Here is a 10,147-nt window from a genome sequence, read left to right on the forward strand (position 1 = left end):
ACAAGATGATTATTTCTACACCAAGCCAGGTATTTCCATCGCAGCTCTTCAACAGATATAAGAACACAACCATCAGACTTCATAAAACCATACTCAACATTAAGTTCAATAAACTATGTTTGGCTTATAAAATTGTACCTAACTATGTAACAATAACTGTAAACAACATGTCACCAGCAGCACAGCAGACAAAACGTAAGGCAGAAATCATGTGGATAAAGCATGAAATCCGGTCTTTGCATTCCAAAAAACAGACTCTGAATATTGAATTATACAGATTGCATTTAGAACTAGCTAATCACGTAACATACCGACCATTTTTTGATGAACTAATGTACAGGGTTAGAACATTCACTGAGACCATAATAGGCAGAAAACAGACAATCCAACAAAAGAAACTCACAAAAATGTTAAAATACACAAACACCCACGAATCCCACCACCAATACAACAAACACATCTTTCACAAAAGAGTGATTAATCTAACAGACATAAAATTATCTGAACAAGGAAGCAGCCTACTTGAAAAGGGTCCCAAACATAACATTAACACAATGGTGTCACATAGGACTGTAGAAAATATCATAACAGAAACTGAAAACATCATAAAGCAACAAGAAAAACTAAACACACCTGAATTTAATGCAAACCAACAAGAGAACTAGTTGCTGTGGAAATAAGAAATATAATCAAAGAGAACAAAACCACCATAAAAGAAAACACTAGAACTCCTGAAGAAAAAAACCTACAGAAAACTACAGAATAAGTTAAAACAAGAAAATGCCATCATCACAAAATCTGACAAAAGTAATTCAATAGTAGTCATAAACAAACAGGAATACATTCACAAAACATTAGAATTCATCCAAAGCAACAACATCACAGAATTAACAAGTGACCCAACAAACCGATACCAAAGTAAGTTACAGAAAACCCTGAGAAACATAGAAACAATTTTCACAGAAACACAGATTAAAAAAATGATACAGAAAAATCCCAAGGCCCCCACCCTAAAATCACTGGCTAAAGTTCACAAACCCAGAATACCCACACGTCCATTAATAAACTTCACCAAAGCACCAACATACCACTTAGCCAAACACGCACACACTCTGCTACAGACAATATACAAATACACTGACAACAGAAGTCTAAAGAACTCAAGAGACTTAATAGAAAAAATAAAAAATGAAAACATACCAAACACAGCAACATTGGTTTCATTTGATATACTTTCAATGTACACACACATCCCAACAGAAGAAACCATCAACATAATAGAAAGAAACCTCCAACTGCAAGGAAACATACCCACAACAAACATACAAGAAATATTAGCCATACTCAGGCTCATCACAGAACAGAACTACTTCACATTCAACAACAGATTTTACTCTCAACAAGATGGACTACCCATGGGATCCCCAATCAGTGGCCTCCTAGCTGACATTTTCCTCAACCAGATAGAAAAACAAATCTTTGACAAAATAGTAATAACAAAACAGTACAAAATAATATATTGGTACAGATATGTAGATGACATAATTTGCTTAATAGATGAACCACTGTCCCACATAAAAGAACTTCATGATAACATAAACTCCATCCACCCACAAATACAATTCACCATAGAAACACAAACAGATGAAAAAATTAGTTTCTTAGATCTCACTATACACAAGAGAAACAACAAACATGAATTCACAATCTACAGAAAACCCACACTCACCCGCACCATTATTCATAACCAATCCAATCACCCCATAACCCACAAAGTAGCCAGCTTCAGATATTTCCTTCACAGGCTGAACAAAATACCCATGAATAAGCATGACTACACACAAGAACTGAACACAATAAAACAAATTGCACAGGAGAATGGATATGACGCAAATATAGTAGACAAAATAAACCACAAAATACAAAAACAAACAGCACATAACCATGAAACACACACACATACAAACACAACTCACCGTACAACAAATAAGCAGACAGTAAGCAACAAATGGCACATCATGACTTACAACAACAAAGTCACACACAGGGTGGGTAATGTACTAAAGAAACAAGGACTCAACATAGCATACAGAACCAACAACACAATACAGAGCAGACTCGGAAGAATCACCACCAACACTGACAAATACAGCCAATCCGGCATCTACCAACTTACTTGCAACTGCTGTCAATCTGTATATGTGGGCCAAACATGCAGGACCTTCAGAACCAGATATAATGAACACCTCAGAGCACTGAAAAGCAATAGCACACACTCAACATTTGCAGACAACCTGGTAGCACACAACCACCACCCAACAGACATTGAAACTGACCTTCACATTCTAAAAACTAGCAGCAGCCTATACCAAAAATTAACTATAGGAGAAAACTACCATATCCAAAAATCAATAGCCCAAGGAAAGAAAGTACTCAATGAATACTCATCACTGTGCAACAAAACTCTCTTCGCCACAATAGAAGAACTATACAAGTAACACACACACACACACACACACACACACACACTCACACTCACACAAACAAATCCTCTCTCTCTCTCTTTTCTTTCTTTCTTTCTCTCTCTCTCTCTCTCTCTCTCTCTCTCTCTCTCTCTCTCTGCCCCAATACTCATCACACACACGCAAACCCACATAAACCACACACCACTAACACCAAATACAATTCAAACTCGCGCGCCTCACCCAGCAGAACACGCTACGAAACAAATGAACGCCACACAGCCACAACAACACGTAATGGCAGCGGAAACTCCGCCTATGTTTTGAGTAATCGGAAAACTGCATTGCCACGCGAACACAGGCAAAGAAGTAAGCATATTTACTTCGCCAACAATACAGGAAAACGTACCACAACTTGAAAACTGTAAGTTACAGAAAGAAAACGCGATACAGTCTTATTTCCGTTCGTAAATGCATAACAAACAGAAAATAAATTACGTTTTGCTGTTTGCAGATGACATGTTGTAGATTGTGTAGCAGAACAGATACCAAAACAAGAGGACAATAACATCTTGTAAGGTATGTTTTTTCGCCAATTAAGTTATAAATGTAACTTTTACATAATATTGTAAACGACGGAAATGTTAATATGTTAACAACAAATTTACAGTTAAAAATAAAAATAGAACCCACTGACGATAGCACAAAAGTGCTGAAACACGTATGGGTGAAACAATAAGAAAAAAGGTGTTTTGCATAAGGCGGAACTTCTCATCCCAATAAACTCCATCTAGTGAAGCCTAGAAGGCAGCAGTGGCGTACCTCTTTGCAGTCACTCAGACATCTGCATCTACATCTTGCTGCGCAAGCCGTCTAATGGTGTGCGGCGGAGTGCACATTTTGTACCACTAACTGAGCCCTCCAACCCTGTTCCGCTCGGAAATAGCACGTGGGATGAATGATTGTTGGTAAGCCTATGTACTGGCTCTAATTGCTCCCATTTTCTAATCGTCGTCTTTAGGCGAGACGTATTCCCGACAGTTCCCGGAAAGTGCTCTCTAGAAATTTCAATAATAAATCTCTCCGTGAGGCACAACGCCTCTCTTGTAACGTCTGGGAATGGATTTCGTTGAGCAACTCCGTAATGCTCTCGCCTCGGCTAAGCCGTCCCGTGACGAAACGTGCCGCTCTTCGTTGGATCTTCTCTAACTGGCAGGGATCGTATATAGATGAACAATACTCAAGAATCGGTACAACAAGTGCCTTATAAGCCACTTCTTTCGTTAATGAGTTACATTTCCTTAAGATTCATCCTATGAATCTGAGTCTGGCATCTGCTTTTCCCACTGTTTGTTTTATGCCGCCATTCCACTTAAGGTTGATCTGGATGGTTACTCCTAGATATTTTACATATAGATATTTTACATCGGCGGGAAAATTACACTAGGAAGCCGTCTTACGCAAGAAAATGCCCCAAGATTTACGCAAAAATAAAACTTAGAGCAATTTACTAACCACTAGTCTACACAGTGAAATACGCAGGTACAGCTCACTTCTTTGGACAAGCACGTGAAACAAAACAGAAAACAAACCAAATTACTATGTATCAGACAACTGCAGCTGCTGCTACCGCTGTTAGCGCGTCCGCCCCACTCGGTGTGTGCCGGTACGGACGATGAGGCTCTCCTTCCACTCGTCTTCGTGTAGGTCACAGCCTTATGACGCAAAGCTTCTTGCTCTGGCGAGAGGACACTCCAGTGTCTGGTGCTTGTGGTGTACGGATCAATGTACGCCACATTTTATTAGAATGTGTTTTAATTTCTGACCAGAGGGCAGCAGCAGATCTGCCGACAGATCTGCCCTCTATTTTAGCTAATGTCCACACGAATATGTTGAGAGTGTTAATGTTTTGTGATATGTCCAACTTGTTTCCCAAAATTTTAGGGAGACAGTCTTAATGTGTTAACAGTGTGACTGTCTCACCCATGTTTTTTCTAAGTGGACAGCCAATCAGGTTTCAATACATTTCTTTTAGAACTTCTATGGTTTTACATCTGTTTTTATCACGTCGCCTTTCACCCTTTCTCAGTTGTCTTCAGGCAGGTGAGATTGATTGTGTGGCTCAACGCGAGTGATGTGGGAGTTAATGAATAACTGCCATTTTATGGATTTCTCCCCCACTGTGTGCAACAATTTTAGAGACTTTATCAACATTCGTTTGTTTCAGTGAGGATAAGGCCGCTGATAACCTTGCCGTTGAGCACTCATAAGCTCCAAAAACACACATACACACTGAATCCGTAACTGGGGTTTCACGAAGAAAGCAAAATAGTTCCTCGAACTTGTGAAATACCACTTGCTATTTACTCACACAATTTGTTGTACTTTATCGACAAGCGACTTCGGATTGATTCCTTATACCTAGATTTACAGAAGGCTTTTGACATCGTACTCCCTGCCGCCGTTGGATAAGCAGCTGCAGCAGCAAGTCGTATACTCCTAGCTCACTCATTTGTTACATAGTTTAATTCTTAATTTCTTTGCGTGTTTTTGGTACTTGCATTGTTTAATTCATAAATTTCGGGCGTATTATAGTATTTGAGAGTGTAGCATCGCGTTTTAGTACCTGAATAGTGTAAATTCGCGTAGTCTCCTTCCGCCGCCGAGCAGTGTCAGCAGTGCGCAAGTAGCAGCATTACTGCATTTACTAGGCAATCTTGTATTTTAATAACCGTTTAAATTTTGTCGATTTGTTTGCGCTCTCTGTAGATTAGTTCAGACGTTCTTTGCAAAACAGTTTTTAGCATGGATAGGGACTGCAACTGCTGTGTTCGGATGCAGGCTGAGTTGGCATCCCTTCGCTCCCAGCTTCAGACAGTGTTGGCTTCGGTCACACAGCTTGAGGCTTTTGCCAATGGGCATCACTGTGGGGGTCCGGATGGGTTTGTCGGGGACGGCCAGCTCGTCCCACGCATCCCCTGATCGGACTACGACTGTGGTTGCCCGGGATACTGCCCGCATTGAGGCTGATCCCTCACCTGTGGTAGAGTGGGAGGTCGTCTCAAGGTGTGGCAGGGGGCGAAAGACATTCCGGAGGGCTGAACGGAAAGCATCTCCAGTTTGTCTGACGAACCGGTTTCAGGCTCTGTCTCAGGCTGATACTGATTTTCGGCCTGACATGGCTGCTTGTCCTGTTCCAGAGGTTGCCCCTCAGACTGCAAGATCCGGGCAGTCGCAGAGGGTGGGCTTACTGGTAGTTGGGAGCTCCAACGTCAGGCGCGTAATGGGGCCCCTTAGGGAAATGGCAGCAAGAGAGGGGAAGAAAACCAATGTGCACTCCGTGTGCATACCGGGGGGAGTCATTCCAGATGTGGAAAGGGTCCTTCCGGATGCCATGAAGGGTACAGGGTGCACCCATCTGCAGGTGGTCGCTCATGTCGGCACCAATGATGTGTGTCGCTATGGATCGGAGGAAATCCTCTCTGGCTTCCGGCGGCTATCTGATTTGGTGAAGACTGCCAGTCTCGCTAGCGGGATGAAAGCAGAGCTCACCATCTGCAGCATCGTCGACAGGACTGACTGCGGACCTTTGGTACAGAGCCGAGTGGAGGGTCTGAATCAGAGACTGAGACGGTTCTGCGACCGTGTGGGCTGCAGATTCCTCGACTTGCGCCATAGGGTGGTGGGGTTTCGGGTTCCGCTGGATAGGTCAGGAGTCCACTACACGCAACAAGCGGCTACACGGGTAGCAGGGGTTGTGTGGCGTGGGCTGGGCGGTTTTTTAGGTTAGATAGCCTTGGGCAAGTACAGAAAGGGCAACAGCCTCAACGGGTGCGGGGCAAAGTCAGGACATGCGGGGACCAAGCAGCAATCGGTATTGTAATTGTCAACTGTCGAAGCTGCGTTGGTAAAGTACCAGAACTTCAAGCGCTGATAGAAAGCACCGAAGCTGAAATCGTTATAGGTACAGAAAGCTGGCTTAAGCCAGAGATAAATTCTGCCGAAATTTTTACAAAGGTACAGACGGTGTTTAGAAAGGATAGATTGCATGCGACCGGTGGTGGAGTGTTCGTCGCTGTTAGTAGTAGTTTATCCTGTAGTGAAGTAGAAGTGGATAGTTCCTGTGAATTATTATGGGTGGAGGTTACACTCAACAACGGAACTAGGTTAATAATTGGCTCCTTTTACCGACCTCCCGACTCAGCAGCATTAGTGGCAGAACAACTGAGAGAAAATTTGGAATACATTTCACATAAATTTTCTCAGCATGTTATAATCTTAGGTGGAGATTTCAATTTACCAGATATAGACTGGGACACTCAGATGTTTAGGACGGGTGGTAGGGACAGAGCATCGAGTGACATTATACTGAGTGCACTATCCGAAAATTACCTCGAGCAATTATACAGAGAACCGACTCGTGGAGATAACATCTTGGACCTACTGATAACAAACAGACCCGAACTTTTCGACTCTGTATGTACAGAACAGGGAATCAGTGATCATAAGGCCGTTGCAGCATCCCTGAATATGGAAGTTAATAGGAATATAAAAAAAGGGAGGAAGATTTATCTGTTTAGCAAGAGTAATAGAAGGCAGATTTCAGACTACCTAACAGATCAAAACGAAAATTTCTGTTCCGACACTGACAATGTTGAGTGTTTATGGAAAAAGTTCAAGGCAATCGTAAAATGCGTTTTAGACAGGTACGTGCCGAGTAAAACTGTGAGGGACGGGAAAAACACGCCGTGGTACAACAACAAAGTTAGGAAACTACTGCGAAAGCAAAGAGAGCTCCACTCCAAGTTTAAACGCAGCCAAAACCTCTCAGACAAACAGAAGCTAAACGATGTCAAAGTTAGCGTAAGGAGGGCAATGCGTGAAGCGTTCAGTGAATTCGAAAGTAAAATTCTATGTACCGACTTGACAGAAAATCCTAGGAAGTTCTGGTCTTACGTTAAATCAGTAAGTGGCTCGAAACAGCATATACAGACACTACGGGATGATGATGGCATTGAAACAGAGGATGACACGCGTAAAGCTGAAATACTAAACACCGTTTTCCAAAGCTGTTTCACAGAGGAAGACCGCACTGCAGTTCCTTCTCTAAATCCTCGCACAAACGAAAAAATGGCTGACATCGAAATAAGTGTCCAAGGAATAGAAAAGCAACTGGAATCACTCAATAGAGGAAAGTCCACTGGACCTGACGGGATACCAATTCGATTCTACACAGCGTACGCGAAAGAACTTGCCCCCCTTCTAACAGCCGTGTACCGCAAGTCTATAGAGGAACGGAGGGTTCCAAATGATTGGAAAAGAGCACAGATAGTCCCAGTCTTCAAGAAGGGTCGTCGCGCAGATGCGCAAAACTATAGACCTATATCTCTGACGTCGATCTGTTGTAGAATTTTAGAACATGTTTTTTGCTCGAGTATCATGTCGTTTTTGGAAACCCAGAATCTACTATGTAGGAATCAACATGGATTCCGGAAACAGCGATCGTGTGAGACCCAACTCGCTTTATTTGTCCATGAGACCCAGAAAATATTAGATACAGGCTCCCAGGTAGATGCTATTTTTCTTGACTTCCGGAAGGCGTTCGATACAGTTCCGCACTGTCGCCTGATAAACGAAGTAAGAGCCTACGGAATATCAGACCAGCTGTGTGGCTGGATTGAAGAGTTTTTAGCAAACAGAACACAGCATGTTGTTATCAATGGAGAGACGTCTACGGACGTTAAAGTAACCTCTGGCGTGCCACAGGGGAGTGTTATGGGACCATTGCTTTTCACAATATATATAAATGACCTAGTAGATAGTGTCGGAAGTTCCATGCGGCTTTTCGCGGATGATGCTGTAGTATACAGAGAAGTTGCAGCATTAGAAAATTGTAGCGAAATGCAGGAAGATCTGCAGCGGATAGGCACTTGGTGCAGGGAGTGGCAACTGACCCTTAACATAGACAAATGTAATGTATTGCGAATACATAGAAAGATGAATCCTTTATTGTATGATTATATGATAGCGGAACAAACACTGGTAGCAGTTACTTCTGTAAAATATCTGGGAGTATGCGTGCGGAACGATTTGAAGTGGAATGATCATACAAAATTAATTCTTGGTAAGGCGGGTACCAGGTTGAGATTCATTGGGAGAGTGCTTAGAAAATGTAGTCCATCAACAAAGGAGGTGGCTTACAAAACACTCGTTCGACCTATACTTGAGTATTGCTCATCAGTGTGGGATCCGTACCAGATCGGTTTGACGGAGGAGATAGAGAAGATCCAAAGAAGAGCGGCGCGTTTCGTCACAGGGTTATTTGGTAACCGTGATAGCGTTACGGAGATGTTTAATAAACTCAAGTGGCAGACTCTGCAAGAGAGGCGCTTTGCATCGCGGTGTAGCTTGCTCGCCAGGTTTCGAGAGGGTGCGTTTCTGGATGAGGTATCGAATATATTGCTTCCCCTACTTATACCTCCCGAGGAGATCACGAATGTAAAATTAGAGAGATTAGAGCGCGCACGGAGGCTTTCAGACAGTCGTTCTTCCCGCGAACCATACGCGACTGGAACAGGAAAGGGAGATAATGACAGTGGCACGTAAAGTGCCCTCCGCCACACACCGTTGGGTGGCTTGCGGAGTATAAATGTAGATGTAGATGTAGATGTACCTCATAAGCGGATTGTAATCAAATCGCGTGCTTATGGAATATAGTCTGAGCTATGTGACGGGATTCGTGTTTTCATAAGAGAGAGGTCACAGTTCGTGGTAAGTAATGGGAAGTCATCGAGTAAAACAGAAGTGATTTTTGGCATTTCCCGAAGTAGAGTTATAGGCCTTCTATTGTTCCCTATCTGTATAAACGAGAGAATCTGAGCAGCCATCGTACATTGTTTGCAGATGATGCTGTGGTTTAACCTCAAATAAAGCCACCAGAGGATCAAAACCAATTGCAAAGCTATTTGGAAAAGATAACTGCATGGTCGGAAATTGGCAATTGACCCTACGTGATGAAAAGTGTGAGGTCATGCACATGAGTGCTGAAACGAATCCGTTAAATTTCGGTTACACGATAAATCAGTCAAATATAAAGGCTGTAAATATAACTAAATAACTAGGAATTGCAATTACAAACACCTTAAACTGGATAAAATCAAATGGCTCTGAGCACTATGGGACTTAACTTCTGAGGTCATCAGTCCCCTAGGCTTAGAACTACTTAAACCTAACTAACCTCAGGACATCACACACACCCATGCCCGAGGCAGGAGTCGAACCTGCGACCGTAGAGGTCGCGCGGTTCCAGACTGTAGCGCCTAGAACCGCTCGACTAAACTGGATAGAACACATAGAAAATGTTGTGGGAAGGGAAACAAAAGATTGCGTTTTTTTGGGAGAACACTTAGAAGATGCAACAGATGTACTAAAGAGACTGCCTACGCTACCTTTGTCCGTCCTCTTTTGGAGTACTGCTGCACAATGTGGGATCCTTACCGAATCGAGAAAGCTTAAAGCTGCGCTGCACGTTATGTATTGTTGGATAATAGGGGAAAGAGTGTCAAGGACATGATACGAAATTTGGGGTAGACATAATTAAAACAGTGGTATTTCTCGTTGCGGTGGGATCGTCTCACGAAATTTCAGTCCACAATTTTCTCCTCCGAATGCGAAAACATTTTGTA

The sequence above is a fragment of the Schistocerca piceifrons genome, chromosome X (genome assembly GCF_021461385.2).
Source record: "Schistocerca piceifrons isolate TAMUIC-IGC-003096 chromosome X, iqSchPice1.1, whole genome shotgun sequence".
Taxonomy (NCBI): domain Eukaryota; kingdom Metazoa; phylum Arthropoda; class Insecta; order Orthoptera; family Acrididae; genus Schistocerca; species Schistocerca piceifrons.